The sequence below is a fragment of the Culex pipiens genome, chromosome 2, assembly GCF_016801865.2.
Source record: "Culex pipiens pallens isolate TS chromosome 2, TS_CPP_V2, whole genome shotgun sequence".
In the NCBI taxonomy this organism is placed as follows: Eukaryota; Metazoa; Arthropoda; class Insecta; order Diptera; family Culicidae; genus Culex; species Culex pipiens.
The window spans coordinates 61063770-61088253 of NC_068938.1; the positions used below are offsets into that span (position 1 = coordinate 61063770).

At 38.5% G+C, this 24484-nt stretch overlaps 2 protein-coding genes and 1 long non-coding RNA gene across 4 annotated transcripts in view; 2 read left to right on the plus strand and 1 right to left on the minus strand.

Moving 5' to 3' along the window:
- LOC120420590 (protein decapentaplegic) overlaps window positions 1-24484 on the plus strand; it is a 46077-nt gene that overhangs the window by 11199 nt on the left and 10394 nt on the right. The window contains exon 1 of one of the 2 annotated variants that reach the window (XM_039583668.2): window positions 17493-17897. The exons of the other annotated variant lie outside the window; for it this stretch is intronic. The gene's annotated coding sequence lies outside the window, so the exon portion shown is untranslated. Of the gene's footprint in view, window positions 1-17492; window positions 17898-24484 lie in introns of those variants that run through there. 2 annotated transcript variants of the gene reach the window in all.
- The window catches only part of LOC120420604 (proteasome maturation protein), a 308647-nt gene continuing 290147 nt past the window's right edge, over window positions 5985-24484 (plus strand). The window contains exon 1 of the mRNA XM_039583682.2: window positions 5985-5995. The gene's annotated coding sequence lies outside the window, so the exon portion shown is untranslated. The remainder of the gene's footprint in view (window positions 5996-24484) is intronic.
- LOC120420593 (uncharacterized) lies at window positions 17399-22940 on the minus strand. Its single transcript, XR_005605867.2, has 2 exons — window positions 22331-22940; window positions 17399-17499 (listed from the first exon to the last, which is right to left on the minus strand). It is a non-coding gene; the product is annotated as an uncharacterized LOC120420593 (long non-coding RNA).

A 24484-nucleotide genomic window follows, 5' to 3' on the forward strand; every position in this document is an offset into this window, starting at 1 on the left:
AAAAATATGCACTCGATTATCTCTGGACTGGCTGAGCTGATTTGGACCGTTTGGCCTCATTCGATCCGTCTTGGGGTCCCACAAGACCCTAGTCAACATTATTAAGTTTAGTTAAGTACTTCAAAAGTTATGCTAAAAAAACGGTTTTAAATGAAGTCCGGAAGATTGTAAAAAGGGTGGTTCTTGTAAGAAAACCCGTCATGTTATACATTTTCAGAAAGGTATTTAAAAAACCTTTCCAATGAGCCTAATACATTGAATATCTGACAAAGCTATTAAAAGTTATGAACACTTAAGTGTTATTTATACACTTTTTAGAGGCCGGACTCAGATATTTTGATTCAAATGATGTCCGGGTCCATCATGCGACCCGTCGTCAGTTAGAAAGACCTTTCAATAGGTTTGCCATGATACGTTTTTTGAAAATCGTACCATGGGATTTGAACACTTTGTTCGTGGTTCCCATTCTAGAGGCCGGATCTCAAAAAATTGGATGAAAATATTGTTCGGGTCCATCATGTGACTAGTTGTCAATTAGATAATTGAAAGAACTTTCAAATGAACTTCAAACATCGAAGATCTGATAGCCCTATCAAAAGGTATGAGCACTTAAGTGTTATTTATATACTTTTCAGAGGCCGGATCTCAGATAATTCGATTAAAATGATGCCCGGGTTCATCTTTTGACCCGTCGTCAGTTAGATAATGGAAAGACCTTTCAATAGGTTTGCCATGATACGTTTTTGAAAGTCGTACCATGGGATTTGAACACTTTGTTCGTGGTTCCCATTTTCATGAACGCTTGTTCACGATTTTGGGAACTCTTTTTTCTCCGTGAACTCGAAATTCCGAAAAAAAACGTATTTTTCATCGAATGAAAACACAAAAAAAAATTAGAAACTCTGCCACTTTCGTTACTCAACTGTAAAATGTTTTGGAACATGTCATTTTGAGGGAAATTTAATGTACTTTTCGAATCTACACTAACTCAGAAGGGTCAATTTTTCATTCAAAAAACAATAATTCTAGATTAAATTTTCAAAAGGTCCTATCTGCATAGGAAACCCATGAGGGATAGGTTGTTTTGAAAATTTAATCTAGAATTTTCATTTTAAAATTTCGTGTTTTTTCTAACTTTGCAGAGTTATTTTTTAAGAGTGTAAAAATGTTCTACAAAGTTGTAGAGCAGACAATTACATAAATTTTGATGTGTAGACATAAGGAGTTTGCATGCAACCATCACGAGTTATCACGATTTTACGAGAAAAATGTTTTGAAAAAGCTACTATCTTATATATATTTCTTGTAATTGTCTGCTATACAGCTTTGTAGAACATTGTAACACTCTAAAAAATAACCCTGCAACGTTAGAATAAACAACGAAACTTTAAAATGCAAAATATTGTTCTAAATTTAAAAAATACTCTTCTGAATTAATGAAGATTCGAAAAATACATTAAATTTCCCTTAAAATGACAAGATTTTTTGAAATTATTTTTTTTTTCGCCGTAACAAGTCAGCCACGACTGCTCCGTACCAACTTTTCATGTAGTTTGACTTAAATGTATATTTCATAAAGTGGAAGTCAATATTAAATAATAAAAAATAAACATGTTTACACATTTTTTCATTACACATCAGGAACTTGTAAAATCTATAAAATCTTCATGCTTTTAAGAAAAGGTATACCGTAAACCGAGGGTGAAGATTTTTTAGCAAAATGAAAGTTATGAATTAAATACAAACGGTATAGTACGGAACAATACTGAGCTTGGTAAAGAAGTGTCCATAGTACCTCAAGAAGTAGCTTTCAAAAAGTTTTGAAAAGTTTCTGAAGTAAGTTAACTATAATTATATTAAGAAGAATATGTTTGTGCTCTGTCCTTTTCATGTCATCAAGCGCTCCATGGCGCGGTGGTAGCGTATCGAATCAATAGCCACGAAGTTGATGGATCAACACTCGTTCTGTTTTTTCCGAGACATAATCAAACAGCCATCGGTAATGACAATAATTGTCGATAAACTGTTGTACTCTTGCTGAAGGTGTTTCAAGAAAAACTTTTAAAAAGTTGGAGTTTTTAAGTGCGATATTATAAATTCTATTCAGTGTAGACGAAACTATTGGGCAAAGTTATTTCACAGAACATGAACTATATTCTGGCCGTATTGTTGATTAATAGCTCAAACGAGTTTAAAATTATTTGGAATTGGTGCTTGAAGTTGTCACCAATCGGGCCCAAACATGAAATATGAGTTCTGCATACCATCATGTAAAAAAAAACTCTTGTATTGAACTTACTTCAATATCCACTAATAATGAAAAAATCATAAATGAGACTTTACTGCCCACTTTGAACAAGAGAGCATAACCACGACGACATGTGTCCAGCCGGCCAATACTGCTTCCCATTGTTGCTTTCCAAAGAAGTCATGCGCGCGCCTCTTTGCACTTTTCAAAACGCTTCCAAAGTTCCCACATAATCGACCCATCATAATGGGGCTCAAATTACTGGACAGAATAGAAAAGCCCTCTCGAGTCGACTCGCCTCCCGAGGGATGACAGACTGGTCGTCGTCGGTCTTCTCCGCTGGGACAACAATAAGCCATGCTGCAACACACACGCACACACACGTCATCGGGCTGTTGTGGAGTCAAGCTGTCTGGCGCAAAAATGTTTGACCTCTGACTTGTTGCTGGCCTTGCCGAAGACGGCTTTGTGCTTTGTTGTTGGTGCCTTCAAGATGTTTCGAATTTCTCGATGCGATACGATAGGCAAAAGTGTAGGTTTACACACGACTCTATAGGGAATCCTGGGATCAGCTGGCTTAGCGGTTTGCACATGGGCTTGTACTGGACAGTAAATCTTGCCCGGGGGTTTTCTATGGAATGCATGATTGGACAAAAGAGAGTTGTTTTTGTATCGACTTATGTTACGTTAGGATTTCTTGCATAGCTTGTTATTGCAAATATCTAGAGATGAAAAAATGATTCGTAATGAAACATGCTGAAAACAATCTCTTTCAAACTCTCAAAAGATTTATCACTGATTTTAATTTAAACGATACTTCGAACAAAAGATAATTGAGACTCGAATTCTTTTAATATTCTCTGCCAGCTTGACGATGATTATTTCTTCGTTGCAAATATCATCTTTCACTTTTATGCTATGCTGAGAAATCACACTTAATCTCAAAGTAATTAGACAACTTTAAAATAATGTTTTTGCAGCTGCTTGTAAAACCCCAGGCAACCCCTAAAAGTTGCCCTCCGATAACATTGAACTCATTGAGAACTCTTGGCAGGTCACTTGGGGAATTCCCCATCATGATTCGTTGAACTTGTTCTGTTGATCTGACTCCGGGTTTTGTTGATGTTATTTCATAGCTGTTGATCTGTTTCGTACTCAGTCATAAGTGAGCATCGCCAAGAAGCCGGAAATATACTCTCCCCTTAGACTCTAGGAGATCATTCCAAACAAATCTTGCCGATCGTGTCTGATCTGGAAGAAAAAGTGCTAATCTCCGTCCAAGGCCACTAACGGCCACTGCTGTGCCAGGCTAAGGGTAAACACCAGATTTCCCCGCGCTAAAGCCATCCGGTCCAATTAGATCCGACGAGCTAATTTGCGGTCTGGTTTTATTACAGTTTTTTTCGCCGCCACACTCTAAATACTGCGATTAGTGTACGACTACAGTAGAAATTCGATTTTTTTTTATTTGAGACTATAATGTTGTTAAATTCATATTTTCAGAGTGACCAATGTGTCAAACTTTAAAGATACACATTCGTTTGACGAAATTTAATATCAAACTAGCAATGTTTTACTGTACTTTGGTAGTTTCAAACACTTGCTCAAATACACGGGCACGCAATTACACATACAATCACTCACACACACATAATTTCCCCCTTCCATATGCGCCTCGCTGTCTGGCCAAACCTCAACTGAAAAAAAAGTGTGTGTGTGTGTGTGTTTGTGCAAAGTGTGAGTATGTGTGTGGGTGTGAAATAAGGGTGGGCGGCTGGAAATGTGTGTTTATTTCAAAGAAATCGCACCGCTTTGGCTGCCACCGACGAGATGCTGCCTGGTCTGGCAAATCCACAAAGCAACATCACAGTTCGCGCAAATCATGAACGCAAAAGTCAAACAAATCCGCGATAAAATACGTGGAGGAATTTGAAGCACTTTTCCGGTGAACGCAGCCTGGACACACCTGCTGCACTGCGTTACTAATGGGGTTAGGTCATAGTTGGATTAGGACGCTTTTATTATAAGACGTCATATCTCATTTTCGTTCTATGTTATCCCACATGCATTTTGGACTAAATTGGGTTAAGAATGTCATTTTGTACAGCCTAAATTTCTTCACAATTGAACATTATCAGATCCAATAGCTAGATTTCAAGTCTTAGTACAATATGCAATACAATACATTGCCTATTTTCAGGACTGCAGATATCGCTGGCTTTTAAGGCGACTCCAACTCCTACTTCTACTCCGACCTCTGCAAAAATTTGCGACTCCGACTCCAACACCACACCCACAGGAAAAATATATATCAGAATCTGTCATAGTGGATTTCCTACAGAAATCTGAACTTTTTTGAAGTTTTGCTTGTGTCCTTTCTTACAATATCGTTTTTTTCAAATACATGTTTTTTTTAAATTCAATTCTTTTCTATTCTATTTTAATATTTTTAAGAATCAATTTCTTGATTGAAAAATGAAGCAAAAACAAAAATTCAATTTCGTAAAAATGAGAAATAAATTTAAACAAGATTAGTCGACTAAACATTATGAAATATTGTTAAAACAAATCGTTGAGAATTTGTTCTTTTATTGCAAGAGTAGAAGCATATTTTTTAATGCAAAATTTTATCTTTCGACATAAATTAAAGCCAAAATTATGATTTTTGGGAATTGATACTAAATTTACAATTGAAGGGGGGAATGAAGGTCTTGAAAATAATCCAAGGAGGGAATTGGTCGAAAAAGGTTGAGAACCGCTGCCCCAGACCCAATGTCACCCCTGATGACGGTACTTCCAGAATATTTCTTGAGGATAGCATTCATCTTAAAAACAAAGTTTAAAAAATACAGTCCACTCCAGTTATTGGAAGTCCTTGGAAAAAAATGTCTCCGGATCATCGAATGGCCCTAAAAATACTTATAAGTGATTTGGAAATTTTGAATCCAAGATAGCGGTCAAAATGACCGTGATAGAATATTGAAAATACGCATTTGGCAATGTAAAAAAGTACGTTAAATAAGTGTTCAGCCCAAACTATGTTACAATAAAACTAACAAAAAAACTGCAACCCTGTATTATTAAAAAAATATGTCGTTGTGTGTGAAGGACTTAAACTTTGCAATTGACAAAAAACATTCACATCACAATTTTAATAACAAAAATATTTTAAATAACATCGAAAATCTTTTAACGTAGAATTGTTCTTAGATAGTTTACTAACATTTTCCCAAAATATGGTGGAATTTGATGAACTCTACCTTAAATGCCAATCGTTTGAAAATTGACCCAATCTCACCCCTTAGAGGGGGTGACATTGGGTCGAATGAAAATGAAATGATGCTCAAATACAAAGATACGGTAAAAACAAGTCATCCAACAGTGTTTTTTGTTCGAGGGAATCGTATTGACATGCTACAATGTTTGAAGTAGAGATTTTCAAACATTTAGGTACTTTTCGAGCAATTCCAACAATTTTTTTATAAAAGTTGATTTTTCGAGAGGATATTTTTAGCCAAAAGTGAACCTCAACTTTAGACAGCTGTCAAAATGACAGAATTGTCTGTAGGAACGAGATTTTTTCACAGCTAAGTCGTCTTAAGATGTCCGTTATGCAACCCTTTTAACAGAATTTAATTTCATTGAGAAGATCCTGAGAAATTGTAAAATCCGTAAAAAATCACTTTGACACAATGTCACCCCCACTGACGGTATCTGGAAAGAAACTCAAAATAATACAAATTCTAATTTAGTTCAGCAAATCCTGCAGAATTTTGCCATCAACTAATGACGTAGTATTTAAGTAGTGGTTCCCATGTCTTGCGAAAAAAAAAATGTCAAAATGGGCGTTTTGTTTGTTTGGGAATAAAAATCTTTTCTCAATAATAGATATTAATCTGAACCTTAGAGCAACAAGCATGATAGTTTTGATCCAACACTGAAACATCTGGCTAGGCAACAGCAAGCGCTCAAGAGGAAAACAACTCTTACCGGCATAGCTTGTTTAAAGAACGCTCTCATAAATATCCAACAACCATCAATCTAAAGTTGACTGAATTTACCAGGAAGAACGGCTTGAATATTATATTAGAAATCAAACGCACACAAACACACACGCGCTCATAAACAAACCCTGAGAATTTATAGAGACAACTACGCGTGAGAAGGGTTTTTACGAGTTTTATGACCCATTAACGCCGCGCCGAACGGTAAATGATGCTGCTAATGAAAATATGATTTCCTCAATAATTCGTTGTCGTGTCTTCTAGCAGGTTCAGGATCCGGCGAAGGGCATCTTGAAGTTGCTGTGGGAGAGAAGAAGGAGGAGGAGGAAAAAGTTTGAAATTCAACAGCTCTTTGCTCGGTTTAGACTCTGCGCGATACACTGAGAAAAAGATGTCAAACTTTTTGAAAAGTTTGTCAATGCCATTGGAATCGATGGTGACAATCCTGGGACGTCAGCTAGCTCGTTGAAGATTAGTATTGTGAATTGAAAACAACATTGATCGTCAGAATTCTGTCGTTTGGGTTTAGACTGAGAATTTTCCGTGCAGTTTAGCGCCGTGATCCTTGTACCCCTTGCTGAAGTGGTTCAACGGGTTGAACTCGCTGCCGTTGGATTGATCAACCTGAAGGAGGTTGATTATATGAACAACAACACGCCGTCGATGGCAGTCAACTCAAGTGTTTAGCGGGGTCGCTTATTTCGCCGTTGATGTTGTTTTATCTCGCTTACATCAGCATCAGCAGCCCCAACAACAACAACAACAACGTTCGACACTACGTCTCTGTCTCCTTTCCAAAGGGGGTAGCGCGTATATATCGTGGGCTATTTATAGACCCTCCACCAGACAATTGGTCGGTTGGGTATTATTCGAGCTTCCAGCAGGTCTGGCACCGTTGTCGCGCGGTCGCCGGTGGAGACTTGAGGTCTACGCGGTCGCTGTTTTAGCTCACGGACATGGACGGAGAGAGGTCATTTCGTGAAAGGAAAGTTTTTCGGTGGCTATTTTAAGCGCGAAACCTTCACGACGCGGAATTCCTTCGTGGTCCATCTTCAGTTGATTGGCAATTAACGTGGGAGCAACCTCCGGCGTACGAGTGTCAACTCGTATCAGGGCATCAAACCGGTCGAAGGTGCTTTTCGCCAGGACATAAAGATCGTATCGGTTGCAAACACACTAGCGCCACACTCCACAATCTGGTGGCTTTAATTTTCAAATGTGACGTTTAGTGCACCACAAATTTTTAACGCCACACCATATATCAAGCAAATCTCTCACCAGCCAAGATCGTGCTGCTAAACCAGATCGACCTGCAGGTCTGGCTGATCCACTTGTACACAGTGTGAACCTGTTCCGAGCCATTCGAATTCAGCTCCGTTTTTTTTTGCCTCCCCAGAGTTGAGTGCCATCGAAAATACCGACACACGACATCTGGTGGACGAAAACCGGGTTTGCTTGCCGGAGTCTGCATGTCGTGCGTTTGCACTCTCCGGCTCCGACTTGCGCTGGCTAGCTCTGCTGTTGTTGCTGTCACTAGGCTCCTCTGAGGAGCTCCAGCTCTGGGCTGTTGTTGTTTCACTTAACGTTGTTACTGATTTATTTATTTCTGGTTTTCCTTGACGAAGCTTTTAGCATACTCCGGCCGCGGTGGTGTGCTCAACATGGCTGGAGTTTGGCCTCTTGTAGGACTCAACGTCGTTGCAGGTGTCGAAGAACTTTAGAATGCTTCAGCGTCACATGCTTTCAACATTATATGTATGTAAAGTTTGTTGTAAGAAAAGGTCACCATTTTTATCACTTCATTTAATTACAGAATTCGATATTTTTCAAGCATTTTGAACAAGTAATTCAACATTTTGGAACCAAAGATCCCTCAAACAAGTTTACGGTGGGAAATTCCTCCCATTGCAAACCAAACTGCGTCAAGTGCCATCAGCTGTCAATCACCACGAAATGTTACAAATCATTCCGTCGAAAGTGGCCCTTAAACCTCGCCGCGTGTTCATTGTACGCTCAAAACTCATTCAGGTCTACGGCGAGCTTCGACAGCGAAGCGAAATAGTTTGGAGTCGGTATGTCTAGAGTCGTACTTAGCGACCTTCGCGAGTTCGCTCTCATAATGGTTCAGAGAAGGTTGTTGTTGTGATTTTGTTGATGTTGCTTTTGCTTGATTCATATTTCCCCATGAAGCACACACACACACACACACACATTTGCGTCAGTAACAACAACAGCAACAGTGTAATGGTACTGCTAGTACTCCTGCAATCTACTCCTACCTTTTCTATCACTTGAGTTAATTGACTCTTGTTTTTCGTCCCACTGAAAAGGTTTTTTTTAATTTGGAAGACCTGATTAATCCGGACATCATGTTAAAATTTAAGAAGATGAATAGATTTCACGTTATTTCAATATGTTGGTATAAGGTCAATGTTTGGCAGTTTTTTTTTATAATAAACATTACATCTACTGATCAAAAAACACAGCTCAACACTGTGGAATCAGCAATTCTCCACGAAATCGGTCGATTTCGTGCATTTTTATTTCTTTTTTTTTTTATTTGTCTCAAACTTTCTCTATGACGAAAGATGCCATTTTGTGTCATCGTTTTACCCATACAAGACTCTATACAATGTGTTGAGGACTGTTCAGAAAACAATTCGTACAACAAAAAATAAATTAAATTTTATTTCACAAGAAACCATTTTTTATTTTTTATTTTTTATATGATTTAGGAGACAAAACCCGCAACTTTTGAGCCAAAGAAAAGTATGGACACAAATTTTGCCGCCAAGTTATGATTTTTTTTAAATGACTTATTCTCCAGCGACAAAAGAGATACGTTTTGACTGATAGTTCGAACATTTTAAATATTTCTTCGTTGTTTTTTTGATCCAATCATCAATCGCATCTGAATTCACAATGACAAACGTTTATCATAACTAAAACATGAGTTGTTAATTTGCATAAAACCAAAAACAGTCGAAATTTCGCAATTTCTCACTCCGTTGCAACTTCACGGAGTGATCGATGTGGCAAATGAAAAGTTATACTTAAAATTAGTTTTCCATAATTGCTACTTATAGTTAATTCAATTTCTAAACCGAATCTGTGACTATATTTAAGTTTTGGAAGTTTTGATATCATACGAGACATATTTCGAAAAAAAATTCGTGACGTTGCAACCAGACGTGCATCCGCTCCAACTCCTCTTTTAGAAGAACTTGTTTGGTATTTCGCGTAGATGATTCCCAGCATGTTGTGTCAGTGATTAAAGTACTCTAATTACGCTAATTGTTAAGGCTCCCGAAGACCCTGAGAAGCTATATTATAAACCAAGTGAGATATAGGGTAAGAACCATTAAGTACACTCAAAGAGCTATTAAGAAGTTCTTCTTGAGGGCTTATGAGAACAGTCAACCTGAAGTCGGTTTTTCCAATGAACCAATGTTTTCTACATATGGGAAACGGAATCGACGCAACACCTTATAATGTGGCCCTCTTAAACCTTGAGGTTTCGTCAACGGATCCACAGGCGTGTATCGTTCTTTTTGCGACAAGACTCCGCCTCCCGGGTCTCCTAAGTGTGAAGGCATGGCACGTGGAGAGGGCATATTATTCATGCTAAAAACAAGACGTTTTCAACTGGCAACAAGCATAACATTACTTTAAATGTAAATGCCAATTAGAACAAGCTGAGTGCCGTTAAGAAGAGCTCTTAGTGCCAATGCATGTCTGGTTGCAACGCTGGAATATGTCAAATGTGTTTTATTAGAATAAAAGAAATATCACTCCAAAAATCGTAATATTGAATATTTTGCCTTTTTAAAATACAAATTTTAATTCCAAAATTTTAAAAATATGTTTTTGGAAAAGATCAGAAAATTTCACGATTGTGTGATTTTATAACTTTGAAAATAGGACCATTAGTTTCTGGTTTGGATGAGAATTAAAAAACTCAAATTTTCTTGTTTCTGTTTTTTTATTCGCTATTTTTCAGCAACCAAAGGTCCAAACCTCAATTTCTCTTAGACATTTTTATTGCAAATTTTCTCAACCTTTCAGAAAAAATATTTTCAGAAGTGGATAATCGTTGGACAAATTTGCTCAGAGCCGTGGGACATAAACTTCAAAAAATATTTGCAACGGCCTTATTTTGAAAAGAAAAAAAAAATAACTGAAACTCGGCAATTTTTTTCCTTGGAGACTTGTATGGGTGAACCAATGATACAAAATGGCTTCTTTGGTAATAGGGACCGGCCCCAAAAAGTTTGAGCCAATTCAAAAATATAAATAAAATCCATTTCCGTTTATGATGGAGAATATTAATATTAATATTAATAACTGTTAATTTTTCGTCATGCTCTGTTTGAGTTGAGCTCCTTGAAGCTCATTTCAGGGCAAAAATGATAGCTCAATTTTTGGTCATAAATTCTATAGAGTCATTGTAGTTCACCTAGCGCTCTCATTCGATTCCAGGACCAAGTTGCCTGCGGGTAAGGAGATCATACATACATACATACATACATACATACATAAATTCTATAGAGTCATTGTAATGAACCAAGCGTCTCCATGGATTCTTTCTAAGACAGGAAGAGTACTTTATTTCAAATACGTTTTACATCGTCTGTCCAGTCTGCTTATCTATGACCGATCGATCGCTCGTCCCAAAAACCAATTCCCAAGTATTGGTATGTATACCTTCTGGCAAAAGTGTCCATCACAATTCAGCGGCAAAAACCGGCAGCCAATTCTAGAAACAAAGGGAAAAAAGGTCACTTTTCCTATCTATTCTCGATTCTTTCGGTCGTCAAGTACGTCTTACCCAAAATGCGGATTACATCCTTTTGGGCACTTCACCATCGTCGATTCTTCGTCGTCCTCTTCCCCGTTGCTCGTTAGGCCCGGCGAGTTTCTCCTCTGCGATTCTCCGAGGCACTTGAGATCCCACCAGGGGGTCACATTGTGTGGGCTCTCTCTCGCTCTTGTTCTGTCTTTTCTTTTCTTATTCCTTCCTTTTTGAGTAGGTTATTCTGTTCTCTCTGCCGTGAAGGAGCAAAATACCCACTAACTTCCAATACGCTCTTCGGGATCCTTTGTGTCCGGGATTGTGACTTTCGAAAATGAGGATCAAATTGGCTTGCTGTCGTCGTCGTCCATTCCGGGATAAGTGCTGATAACGGCGCGGTGAAGATTGATTTACACTTTGAGTAGTTCTTTTGAAAATCTACGTTTTTGTGTTATCTACAAATTATGGTGATTGAATGCTTTGTTTGCCATTAAATTATTTTTTAAATCATTAAATTTGTAGTTTAAGTCACATTTCATGGAAAATGAAATTTTCAGTATTTTACAACAACACATGCACCTCAATGTCATAAGTAAAAGTAAAGCGTTTATTTTTAATTGCTTTCAATTTTTTTTCGTGAATAAATTATCCGCAGATACAATTAAACGAAGGGAAATTTTTCCAAAGCCTTCGGATAATCAAGTCTGGACTGTATTACCATCACTATTTTAATGTGTAACGATCTAACCTCTATTAGCTCATCTCTATCCAATGGAATGCGTGATCAGACAAATTTCGTCTCGAAAAATGTAATCGGAACCGAGTGGGATTGAACCCAGGCCGACTGGGGCGAGAGGCAACCACGCTCATTTATAAATAAATAGATTTGAAAATTTAACTTTGTTCAATCACATTTCTTGATTTCAATTTTTACAAAAATTCCACGTAAAAAATCATCACCTGATGTCTTTTGAGACAGATGATCAAAAAGAGTATAAAAACATCTTTCTGTGACATCCAAAAAAGGTGTCGGTTCCGAGTCCTGGGTTCTCTGGCCCTGACAGCAGCTGCCTGTGGCCGACAAAATTAATAACACCTTTGAGTAACCCGCGCGTTCCGTTCCGTTGGGACCCCCGAGAACAGTGACACGCCCCCCTTCCACCGGCTAGAATTATTGTTGTTGATGTCCTCCTACAGCAAGCCAAAAAAGAAAGAAAAAAAACCCAGGCCTTTCAGAATGGAACCGTCGTACGCGTAAGTACACGAAAGTTAAACAACTTCGACACCATGTGCGCTGTGTGGCCTGCCCTACGAGAGGGTCTCCATTTAGAGGGCGGCTATAAACACATTGTTTCTCTTTCGGAGGTGCTGCTTAGACAACCTGCCTGCCTGAGGGCCTGAGGACCAGGTAGGGACCCACAGCGGGTTGATTCACAAGCCACGCGGGATTTCCAACTGACACTTTGGGTTTGATGAACGAGCTTTAAAACGCGGAAATTCCCGCAATTCTCAGAATGAAAACCGGCCAAGGATTGTCGGAGGGTGTAAATTCCCGGCTTAGAAACTTTTGACCTGCGTAGATTTTGACGATAATTGCCGATTACAGATTTATATTGTAGAGCTAATCGGCTACCTTGGGTTGCTTTCGAATAGAAGCTTGCATTGATAAACTGAAACTGGAAAAACCCAGATTTCACCAATCAGTTTAGGTGAGTTGCCCATCTTTCTGTTTCATGTTTTTTTTATCTCTCTCTAGATATTTGACCACATTCTGACGTTCCCAGACCACAACAAAAATCCTAAACATATTAAACAAGAAATTTTTAGGTAAAACAATTACATTTGCAAAGAGCAAAAATTTTTTTTAAACATTTTGAATGATTGAACTTAGTGTTAAGGTTATGTTCAGAAAAATAAACTCACAATCATACAACATAAATCATTATTATGTAATTTTAAGAAAATTGTCTTTATGTCTAATTTAAATTCTATACTCACTTTTCAAAAGTATATCACGAAATTGAGGTCAACAGTTAATGAGGTAATAAAAACTAAACAAACACCTTTTTAACCCATTTTTCGAGATAATAAACTCCCAAAATCATGGAAAGGAAATGATAAATATGGAATGTAAAAGTTAGATTAAGTGCTTTTGCTATGTTTTGTGTGATGTTTAAAAAAAAATCCTCATTTTTAGGTTCAGGATGTTGGTATCATTTTTAAAAAGAGGTGAATTATTTTATTTTTTAATAGACTTAAAAAATTGGAAAAAAAACATTTCCAGAGTTATTTTTGTAATAGGACCTCTTCAAAAAAAATTCTAGAACACATGAAAAAGAAAAGATATTCCCAAAAAAGCTAAAACTGTTTTCAACAAAACAAAAAATCGTGGGTAGAAATGATTTCTTCATATATTAAGCAATTTCATCAATTTTATCAATTTAGAAAACTGGGCCTGGTTAACCGTGATTTGATTTTTTTTTTATAAGTTTATATTTCATAAAGTATTTTTTGTATCTTAAACCATATTCTACCCAAAACTATTACATAAATTTGAGCAATGAAATTACTGACCCGATTTTCCCCAGTTGATGATTGTTATTGTTTATTTATTTTTTTAAAGGGTAGATAAATAAGTTTTGTTTTATTGTAATTCATAAAAAAATATTTTTTTGCCGACGTTTTCAAAAGCTATGGTTAAACAGTAGGCCAGGGGTGCTCAAAGTTTTTTGAATCCGGGCCAAATTTGAAGCTCAAATGAGGCTGCGGGCCAAATTTACAAAATAGGTTATTTAAAAATATGCATTTTCGGAATTGCAAAAAATGTTGCATAGAACTCGGTGTAAAATTAGATTTTTTTCAGCACTCGTCGTAAATAATCGTAGAGAGCCAGAATTCAAGCTGTTTTCAGTTAAAAAAAATGTAAGATTCGACGAAAACAAAATTTCAGCGAAAAAACACTTACAGCCTTACAGTTCATCGAAAATTCACTAAAATTCCAAAAAATGCTCAAAATGATTCTATGCGCAGAGGAATGCATTTTTAATTAATTTCAGCTGATTGTACCTTAAATTTCATTGATATTTTGAAGTTTTTTGAATAAAATGATTTTTGCCCCCAATTACTCGAGCCAATATTTAATGTTAAGGCGGAAGGGGAAAAGTTGGTCGACAACATTTTGTAAAATATTTGCAACAGCCATATTCCTCAAATTTCAACATTTTGTCTGCCTTCATCAGATGGTAGTAAATCAGATTCGTTAGCCAACTGTCTGTAGAGAATAATCAGGATAATCAGTTCGAATCCCGAGGGAAGGTTTCTAAGTGCAAAGTAAGTTTGAGGGTCAGTTCATAAAAAGGGTCATTATGATTTTCAAATTGGAATATGAAATATTTATATTTTTGTAATTATTACAGATTTCTACCTAAGTTAAGTTTGAACGTTTTATAATTTTGAAAAAAATGTTTGATGAAGGTTTTGACGATATTTACTAGTTTCACTCAAATTGAAACGGATTTAATTGTTTTAATTATTAAGATATTTTTTTATCAAAATATTTGTGTAGTAAAAGGGTGATCATCATATTAATAAATCATAGTTTTTTTTAAATAAAAACAAGATAAGCATAATAAAGTTTGAAATAAACCTGAATTTCGAAAAAGTATAAAATCACTTCACAAGTGGTCAACGAGCCATTTCACATGATCATTCAAAATGAGTTCGCGGGCCACAAAAAATCACTTTGCGGGCCACGTTTGGCCCGCGGGCCATACTTTGGTCACCCCTGTTATAGAACATCAACTTCAATGGTCAAAATGAGTATGTGGATAAATTAATGGCTAGAATGCTTGTAAAAAATCATACACCTTCAAGAAAATATATAAATTTACTAATTTTCAAATCGTAACAAACCAAAACATGATCATCAATATTTGTTGTTGAGAAGTGTTTTTTGTTTATCAAAATGTTTGGACAGTGATTTGTCTCCGTGACCAGTTTGATATAATATGAACCCGAGCAGATGGAAATAACTTGGGAATAACAGTTTTTGATATTTAAAAATACTATGCCAATAACATTTTATGTTATTTATAACAAGATTTGTTATTCTTCGTTATGAATTTTGTGTTATTGGATTGTTATTGTAATAACAGACTAAAAACACTTTTAGTTATTCTTCGAACAAATCTTTTTTATAATTTTTTGTTATCCGATCATCCCAATAACATTTGAAGATATTCTTCCATAAAAAGAAATGCTATTCCAAAGTTGTTTTGTCTTTCAACCAATATCAGACCAATAAAAAATTTTGTTATGATAACATAAACTGTTATTGAACCCTTATGCGAAAATGGATTTTTCAAGAAGATTCCATAACAATTTCTGTTATTTTAACAGTATTTGTTATTGAAATGGCATGAATTTTGTTATTACCGTCTGCCCGGGTAAAAAATTGGCACATAAAGTTGAAATGAAAACAAAAATCATGCAAAAAATATGTCTAACAATTTTTCATATTGAATCTTCTTACAACCTTGAGTGCTTAATTAATATTTAACTTCATATTTAATTTCTCGAATACTATATAATAAATTCTTCTTGCAAAATCCTCTTTGAAACATTTAATGATACCAATTCAATTTTCATACAAGTTAGCCGCGGTAAACAAAAACAAAATAATGATTATGATACCGGCCGAAAGGGGTTAATACCTCATTTACAAATGTTATAACACCAATTTTCGTTAAAAATGGTTACCAGAATTAAAATAGTTAATTTTCATTCCAAAGTACTCTTATTATTGCTGTCTAACAAATAAGCAAGATCTATTCCCAGTTATGTAAGCTTCAATTAAATAGAATATAATCATATTAAATTCTCTCAATAATTTCTTTTGCAAATATTCAAAACTTTGGTGCCAAATAGTTAAGAAAATGTATACTTCCACTTGAATTTCAAAAAATGAACCATTAGGACAAAGTTTCACGCAAATCGAAGAGGGGTCGGGGCAACTTTTCCCGATATCGTGTGAGTTGGTAGAGAATTACCCACATCAAAAACCATAATCAAAGTTAACCTACTTTAAACATACTTACTTCTGACTTTTCGCACACCCGTGTGTGCGCACCGGAAATGCAAACGCTCACATAAATTTTCCCTGAAATGCCACCGTGCCCAAAGAAGCTCGATCGTTTGTTACCGTAAACAACCTCGCCGCCGCCCGCTGCAGTGAGTTCGCACCGTGTGTCGTTCGCTTTCTACGTCGCAGGAATCCCGGAAGGTTCTGATTGGTTCTGGCGGCGCGCGCACCCCTCACAAGCAGTCACTCACCTCTCCAGAACTCCCCGGGACAATGAATGGCGCAACCAAAACAACAACAACAACAGCAACAACACAAAAGAAGCACAAGAAAAAGAAAAATCAGCGGGAGGGGCCCACAACGGCCTCTTTCTCGCGCGGCTGCTGCTTGCATTCCCCGATCCCGGAGGGGTTCTTGAACGGTTCTTAATCCGCGCCGAAAACCTAGAGCGATCAATGCAACCTCGACGATCACGATCGCAAGAAGAAAGCAAAGAAACGCGGCGCGAGAGAACGAGAGGGCGAGAGAATGGGAAGACGAGAGAGCGAGATGACTGGCAGGATCACTGTGCAAACACGGGCACGAACACGAGAGAGGATCGGAGCAGGTACCCGAAGACCCCCGTGCAAGGGGATGGGAACTCAACATAAGTGAGCGACCGTGGGTACACCCAAAGCAGAAATGTTTTATGGCAATACGAGCGGTTTGTTGTTGGTTTGTCGCGAACCTTTGACACCCCTCTTGGATTGCAAAAAGGATTGATCTGACAAAACAGTGCGAAAAATGCACAGTTTGTTTACACAACACAAACTTCAGTCATCCTGAGTGCCCGAAGCAACCCCTCGCGCGAGGATCATCTAGGGTCACTCACGAAGATCACCACTAGAGAGAGAGCGAGCGCGCGCGAGAGAAGGAGGGTGAGAGCCGACCTCTCCCGAGAGTCCTACTGGCCTGTGGCCTGGTCCCGCAGTGGGCAGTTAAGTTTGGAACGCGAAGGTAGACACTTTTCAGTTGTTTGTCTGATTCTGCGACGAGCGATCAAGCGATCAAGTGCGGCTCGAGCGTGTCACAGTCACACACAGTGTGAGAGTGCGTACCAAAATTGGAAAAAAGTGACACAAGGAAGCTTAGCGGGATCGCGGAAGAGAGGGAGAGAGAGAGAGCGATCGCGAGCTGAAGAAACGAGAGTGCGAAGGTGTTAATTAGTGGGGCTCTTTACGACCCTTACGAAAGGGATGTTGGCGGATTTCGGTGTTCAGTGAGAACCGCGGTGATTACAGCGCGCTAATCCAGTGTATTTCGGAATAGTAATTGGGCAAGTGAGCCGTTCCGGGGATCATCGCCGTACAGTGGAGCCGCGAGGTATCCGAGGAATCTGCAAGTGAAACGAAATGAAACAAAGTGTTAGTGGCGAAGACCAGTGTCAAGTGAATCTCCCGATGGTGCAAGGCCGATAAACAGAAGGCATGCCTGGAGTTGAGTGCGCAGCATCCGACCAGCGTTTAGATGCGGACGTCAAATCAACGAGTCCAAAACTTCAGAGTGCCAGTAGTAGCCGTAGCGGCAACCGTAGTGACCAACCGAAGACAATTACGAGCGTGTTATAAACTAGCAGAGTACTTCAATCGAACCCACTTTCGGCGGAAACGGCCGGACGGTCAACTTTATAGCCCCTCCAGCTAGATCTGGGACCGGAGGGCACGTCGTCGAGACATCGTCAACAACAGCAAAACAGGAAGCAATTATCGAACCGGGCGGCGATTGGAAGCAAAGGTAAACGGAGAAATGATTGTGGAAGGTTTTTGGGAAGGCAATTTTTGCTTTTTTCCCCCGTAATTTTTGAACTGTCTTGGGATCCTTGATCGGCACGGCGAGATAACGCCCTCGCCGCTGGTGATCGTTCCGTTTCGGCACTTCCTTTGACCGGAGGGATGAGCCGGGATCCTCGGGACAAACCGGGTTAAGTGGGTCTGTTGGAGTGTTTTGCTTTCAATTTGAGAACGTGTTTCTCTCAGTTTAAGAGTGTTTTCCTTGAAAATTTTTGCAAATGCAAATTTTTCTCTCGATTTAAGAGCATTTTCCTCTCAATCATTGGAGTGAAATATTTCTAGTAGATTGTGATGCAAGTAACAAATTTTGAATATCAACTTTCCTTTCGGGAACTCATCTTATCTCCGGAACAAGAAAAGTTGAAAATACATTAAAATTCTTGCTAAAAACTCTCTTTTATCGCGTTTAAGAGCGTTTTCTCTCAATCCTACTTTGATCTATCGGTCTCACAGATTGTTACAACTACTGTCAATCTTCAAAATCGAGAGTGATTCGCTTTCAAACCCTTATGAAAGAGATCAAGTTCTCGTTTAACCCCGCTGACCCGCTCAGAATGTTGACTGTCCTCCAGGATACAATTCCCCGCCACAGATTATCCTCTCTCGGAGGCAGTGACGCTCCATCATCACTGTCGGAGTCATTCCCGTTTTAGCAACGTGTAATTTTTCGAACCAAAAAAAACAAAAAAACGCATTAAGGACCATTTATCTAGATGTTACCATCTCGGGTGTGTCCTTCTTGGCCTTGTTTTCTTTGTTGCTTCCATCTTTTCTCACAAAACAAAACAGAAAATCCGCAACCACTTTCGTCACAAAATCTGACTTTTAAGGGGGCGCCTCTTGACGTCCATTTCCAGGGAACTTGGCGAATCTTACCGCCGCTGTGATAAGATCGTGAGAATTGTGGCACTTGGTTGGCGCTCGGGATGACCCAGACGTGACCTGGGCGGGAATCAGGACCACACCGGCAACCGAAAGTGGTTGAAGTCCGTGGGAACGTTTTGGGAAGACTTGTTCAGTATTTTGATTGACGTCATTCATAAATCCTGGGATTCAAACTTACTTTGTGCTCAAAGGATTGCTTTGAAGAATAACCGTAGAGATATTTTTTTTCATAAAATTATTTTTATTACAGTCATCCCATATATTCGGAACACCCACAAATTCGGAACACTTTTGTGATAATTTGTCAATAACATGCCAAATGCAGCTTTACTTCTCGACCCTACTATTTTTAGAACCTTGATATGGACATTCTCTTGCTATTTCACTAGTAAAAGTAGTACTTTTTGAACAAAAAACCTCATTTCAAGTCTTTTTTATCCAGAGCAGCAAAACACTGCCTCCAAATTGCCTGTTCCATAATTGTGGGATGCTATTGTGTCTCCCACAATTGTGAAACACCTTAATTTAACTGATATTTTCACAAAAAAAAGTTATCAGACCATTCATAAAACATAATTAAGCTTAAGTTTCATTGGTTTCATTTGGTGAAGTCATTATTTTGTAAAAAATATGTACTCCTGGAGAGAACCAAAGTTTGTTTACATCCGTAAGAAAAAAGTGTTCCGAATTTGTGGATTTCAAGGGTCAATGTTTTTCTTTGAAAATTTGATATAAAACGTAAAAATTTACAGTCGGTCAATACATCAATCGAAAGATCACAAGAAAAGCTTTCAAATGAAGGTTAAAGCTAATCAATATGTTCAATAATAGATTTGCTATGCACAGTAAAAAAAATCATGGTAAAATTTCATCTAAAAAGGAGTACATCTTTTATGTCAGAAAAAAGCTTTAATTTTACCTCTAATAATGTGTAAATTTACATCTGGCAGACGCTAGGAAAAAATATCTGTAATCCCAAAAAAATATCAAACCGGCGATAGTTATATCTAGCTTACTAAGTCCGCGCCCTAACCCGCACGGCCATCTCGCCGCTGTGAAAACTGTTCTATCAAAGCCAATGTAGCTCTATGTGCTCCGTACATTGTATACTGTATATACTGCATATACGGTACATAGAGGTACATTGGCTTTGATCGTACAGTTTTCATAGCAGCGAGATGGTCGTGTGGGTTAGGGCGCGGACTTAGTAAGCTAGATATAACTATCGCCGGTTTGATACTTTTTTGGAATTACAGATATTTTTTCCTAGCGTCTGCCAGATGTAAATTTACACATTATTAGAGGTAAAATTAAAGCTTTTTTCTGACATAAAAGATGTACTCCTTTTTAGATGAAATTTTACCATGATTTTTTTTACTGTGTGATTTATTGAACATTGGTCGATCTGTAAACTGTTCCGAATATGAGGGATGACTGTAGGTCCTTTTCGGTACTGGGACCTGGTTATGACCGAGTCGGCTTTTGTAATTACATTGTTTTTAAAGCTAAGAGTAATAACAAAGGATCTTGTGAACCGTAGAGATACAACAAAACCTCAACGATTTTTGTACCAGATTTGTGGTTTAACGTGACTTTTCTGGGCTAAATTGACCAAATTGGGGTGGTCCAACAGCACCTGAAGCCGTTGAGCATACCAAGAGCCCAGATATTGCAGATCTGAAGGATCAATCTTTCGGTGACGTCCTTGGATAACTCAGGACAATCCAACAAACCAACGAAATAAGTGTGCCATACTCACTGAAGCTATGTGAGTAGGATTCGTTGTCAAGTCTTATTAGGTATCTTTACTCTTTGACTCCCAGGGTCTTCCAAGGCCAAGATTACTTAATACATCTCAATACACCAACAAAGTAGTATACCATACTCTCCGATTTATTCGAGTTTGATCCGGAGTCAAAATCCGATGACCTCTTGCATGTTAAAGAAAAAACACTTAGGTCTTAACTCCCGAGAGTGTACAGATGACCAAAGACATCTCTGCAAGCATGATGTGGGATCAAAATCTGATGGCTTTGTGCTTGTTTCGGCAACAAAAACTTGAGTCTTAACTCTAGAGAGTCCCATCTCCAGATAACCTAGGTTACCCCATGGTATTGAAAAAGTAGTCTACCATACTCACTGAAGCTATGTCAGCATGATCCGGGGTCAAAATTGGACGACTTCTTGCTTGTTCAGGTATTAGGTACTAAGGTATTAACTTACGGGAGTCCCCAGATGACCCAGGACATCCCAACATAATATAAAAGAAGTCTACCTTATTCACTCAAGCTATGCGAGTATGATATCGGTTCAAAACTCTACGACATCTAGGTTGTTACGGATTGAGGTCTTAACCCCTCGAGAGTCTCCGGATGACCCAGAATATCCAAATAACCAATAAAGTATTTACAGTGAGTCAAATATTTGTCCGTACCCCCCCCCCCATCTCCCCCCCCCCCTCCCCGTACGGAAAATGTTCGTGATATAAAAGTATATAAAAATTCGACTAAAGTACCAAGTTTTATACATCAATCGACGCGGCAGAATGTCCTTTTTAAGACACTGTCATTGGATTTGCAAAAAACTTTTTCTTAAAAAATACAAAAATAGTTTACTGAAAAAAGTCAAAAAAGAAGGTCAAATAATTGTCAGTACCTCTAATAAAAGTACAAAATCTGATCGATTTAAATGAATTCATTTATGAAATGTTGTTTCTGTGTCAAATACTAGTACCTCTAGCCAGTTTGTGACAACTTTGAACTTCTTATAACTTTGTATAGTTAGTTTATATTAAAAATTGGTTTAAATTTAGTTTTTTGAAGAAAAACTTATCAAAATATTAGTTTATAAACAATTATTTTTATAAAATTGCTATTTTATGTTGTAAGAGTCTCTATTGAACAAGTTTCAACAATATTTGTTCAAAATTTACATTGTTTTCATCTTTTTAGTGACATTTTTCGACCAAAAATACTGTTTCGGAACAATACCGTTAAACAATCCGGATTGTCCCGGAACCGGTTTAGCCCTTCGGGGGGGAATTTTGTGGTGGTCAGATAGAGGACAAAAAAACCCACCTCTTGCAATTTGAAGCATCCAATTTCGTCCACTACAGCCCGATTACGAGTCCCTAGACTGAAATTTGGTCGAATTTTATATACTTTTATATCACAAACATTTTCCGTACGGGGTACGGACAAATATTTGACTCACTGTACTTTTCTCTTGCATGTTACGGTGGTAGATGCACAGGTTTTAACTGCTGAGAGTCCTTGGGTGACTAAGGAAATCTCACGAAACTTCACCGAATCAAGCTAAACTTACATGAAAGGTGTCACATAAGCCCCAACTAGCTGAGCTGGTCTTAATTTAGCATTTTTAAGTTCTTACACTCAGTTGATACACTCAACTCAGACTGATCTTTCACTAGAATGCTGATCTTTCACTAGAATGTATGACGTGGTGCATCTTCGAACCGATAAATCTACTTACCGTCTACATCTCAAAAGCAGATAATCTTCAGCAAGATCTTAAGCGGAAACCATATAAGGGCCAATATAAACCAGGTTATAAACTGGAAAAGATCCAACATTTCGGCTGCTTCCACGTCCAAACTTCGATCCGAACTGATCGCAACCGGCTCAAAACTTCCCCAAAGCCCATGTGCCCAACCCCAAACAATTCCGCTCATTGATATCCTAAACTTCACTTGTTCAAACAACCGACGACGACGACGACGATCTTGGCGGTGCCAGCTTGTCGTTGGCAATTCCCAAAGCCCAAAGTGCTAACACAAAGCACACAGAACACTCTGCGCTAAAACCGTGTCGCCAGACAGGTTGTCAAATAATCCCACCCTTAAAATTCGGGATATCGCTCCGTTTCTCTCGGCACCCAAGTGTCAACCATAAATCCCCGGAGGCGACAAGTGGATCATAAAGTGGCGTCCGACGGGATCCGGGCGCTGGCAACACTGCAACGGTGGAAATTGAATACACGCAGCGTGGCGCACTGTTCTAAGCAGGTTTGCAAAATGTAAACTATAAATAAAGTCACTAAATACGATATCGAAGCGGGACCGGTATGGAGATTGGCGCCAAGGTTCTAGCCAGGGTTGCGGGGGAGTACGATAAGGGAGGTGGAGGGGGGGGAAGGGACAAACTTGATTGACTTACATAAAGTCAGCGCGCTTCGCCGGCGCTTAGCGCCGGTTGATAATAATTATTAACTCTGCGTTGATTGATTTTTGCTGTTGATCCAGTTGCAAGAGCTGCCGATATGCATCGGATTTCTTGATTCTCGGTAAAATATACAAATATCAAAACAAATGCAAGTACTCGTGCATCGAAGGTGACTATCGCGCAGAGCAGGTACTTGGAATGTGGCAGCAGCGTGCAGTAAAATGTGTTAAACTGTGAGGAGCTGTTTATATTGCTGCTATACGGCAAGTGTCTGAAAATGAGGGGTCCTAAATTGCTCAAAAAGGATTACCCAGGAGAAGCCGACCTGGCTGACGCCAGTGGAATGAGGTTGGATTTGGAATGTTCGTGATTTTTAAGGACCCTTAAAATTTTCCATGGTGAAATATACAGATTGGAATTCTATACATTAAAGAAATAATTTGTAGAGTTTGAATTTGGGCGATATTTGCAATCATTGATCACCTTTCAAGTTATGGTCACTTTTGTAGTTCTAGATTTGCTTTAAATATAAATAAACATAACATTTATACAGACAAGTGAGAGAAAAAATACTCTAATTTGAATTGAGAGAATATTGGTGACATCGAGAGCATATTGCTCTTTAGTATCTGAGCTACACAAATTGAGCTTATTTTATTTCAACTGACATCTCTTTATCTGACTCATCAAATCATGATGACCGATACTGTAGAGGCATGAAAATCACTTTTAAAAAACTTTAAAAAATCATAATTTATAATCTTTAAACTAAACATAAACTTCTAACCTTCGGCATGTCTAAATAATCGCTCCAAATTCTCCGCCACCAGTCCTAACTCATTACAACCACTTTGGGTCGTTAACCGTGTCGAAGAGCATGCGTTGTTTCCACGCATAAATTCACCCCCGGAGGTGGCGTTTTAAAACAAAACAACACAAAAAAAAACTCACCTTATAATTTCTAGAGGCACCACCGGTACTTCCGACCGAGTTCAGCCGAATTTGATTAGCCATCAAGCCCGCGCGAGGACTCCCCGCGGAGGTGAGCAGCTGGGTTTCAGAATGTGTCGATCAGGTTCAGCAAGTTTCGCCGCGATGGTAATCAACTTCCCGAACTGTTTGACCGGCCCGCCCGATGGTTATGATGGACGCGATCGAGTTTTGATCCAGTTGGTACATAAATTACAATCTTAATAAGAGCACGCACGCTGGGAAAAGAGTCGTTGGACCGTTGTTCTAGGAACCTCGACTCGGCAGCGTTTCAGAAATGACGGAAATGAGTTAATCGAATGAGATCCAACCGGGCACAGTTTCGAGTGAGACGCGGTGGCGACGCCGCTGATGAGGGCAAAAAAAGCGGAGCGGAGAACGCTCTTGTGAGGCTGTTGAGGTGGCTCACGGGTACCCTTGGCAGTAGAAGTCGAGCGAATGGTGTCGATCAAGTCGGGCGCTGAAAAGTTGAACT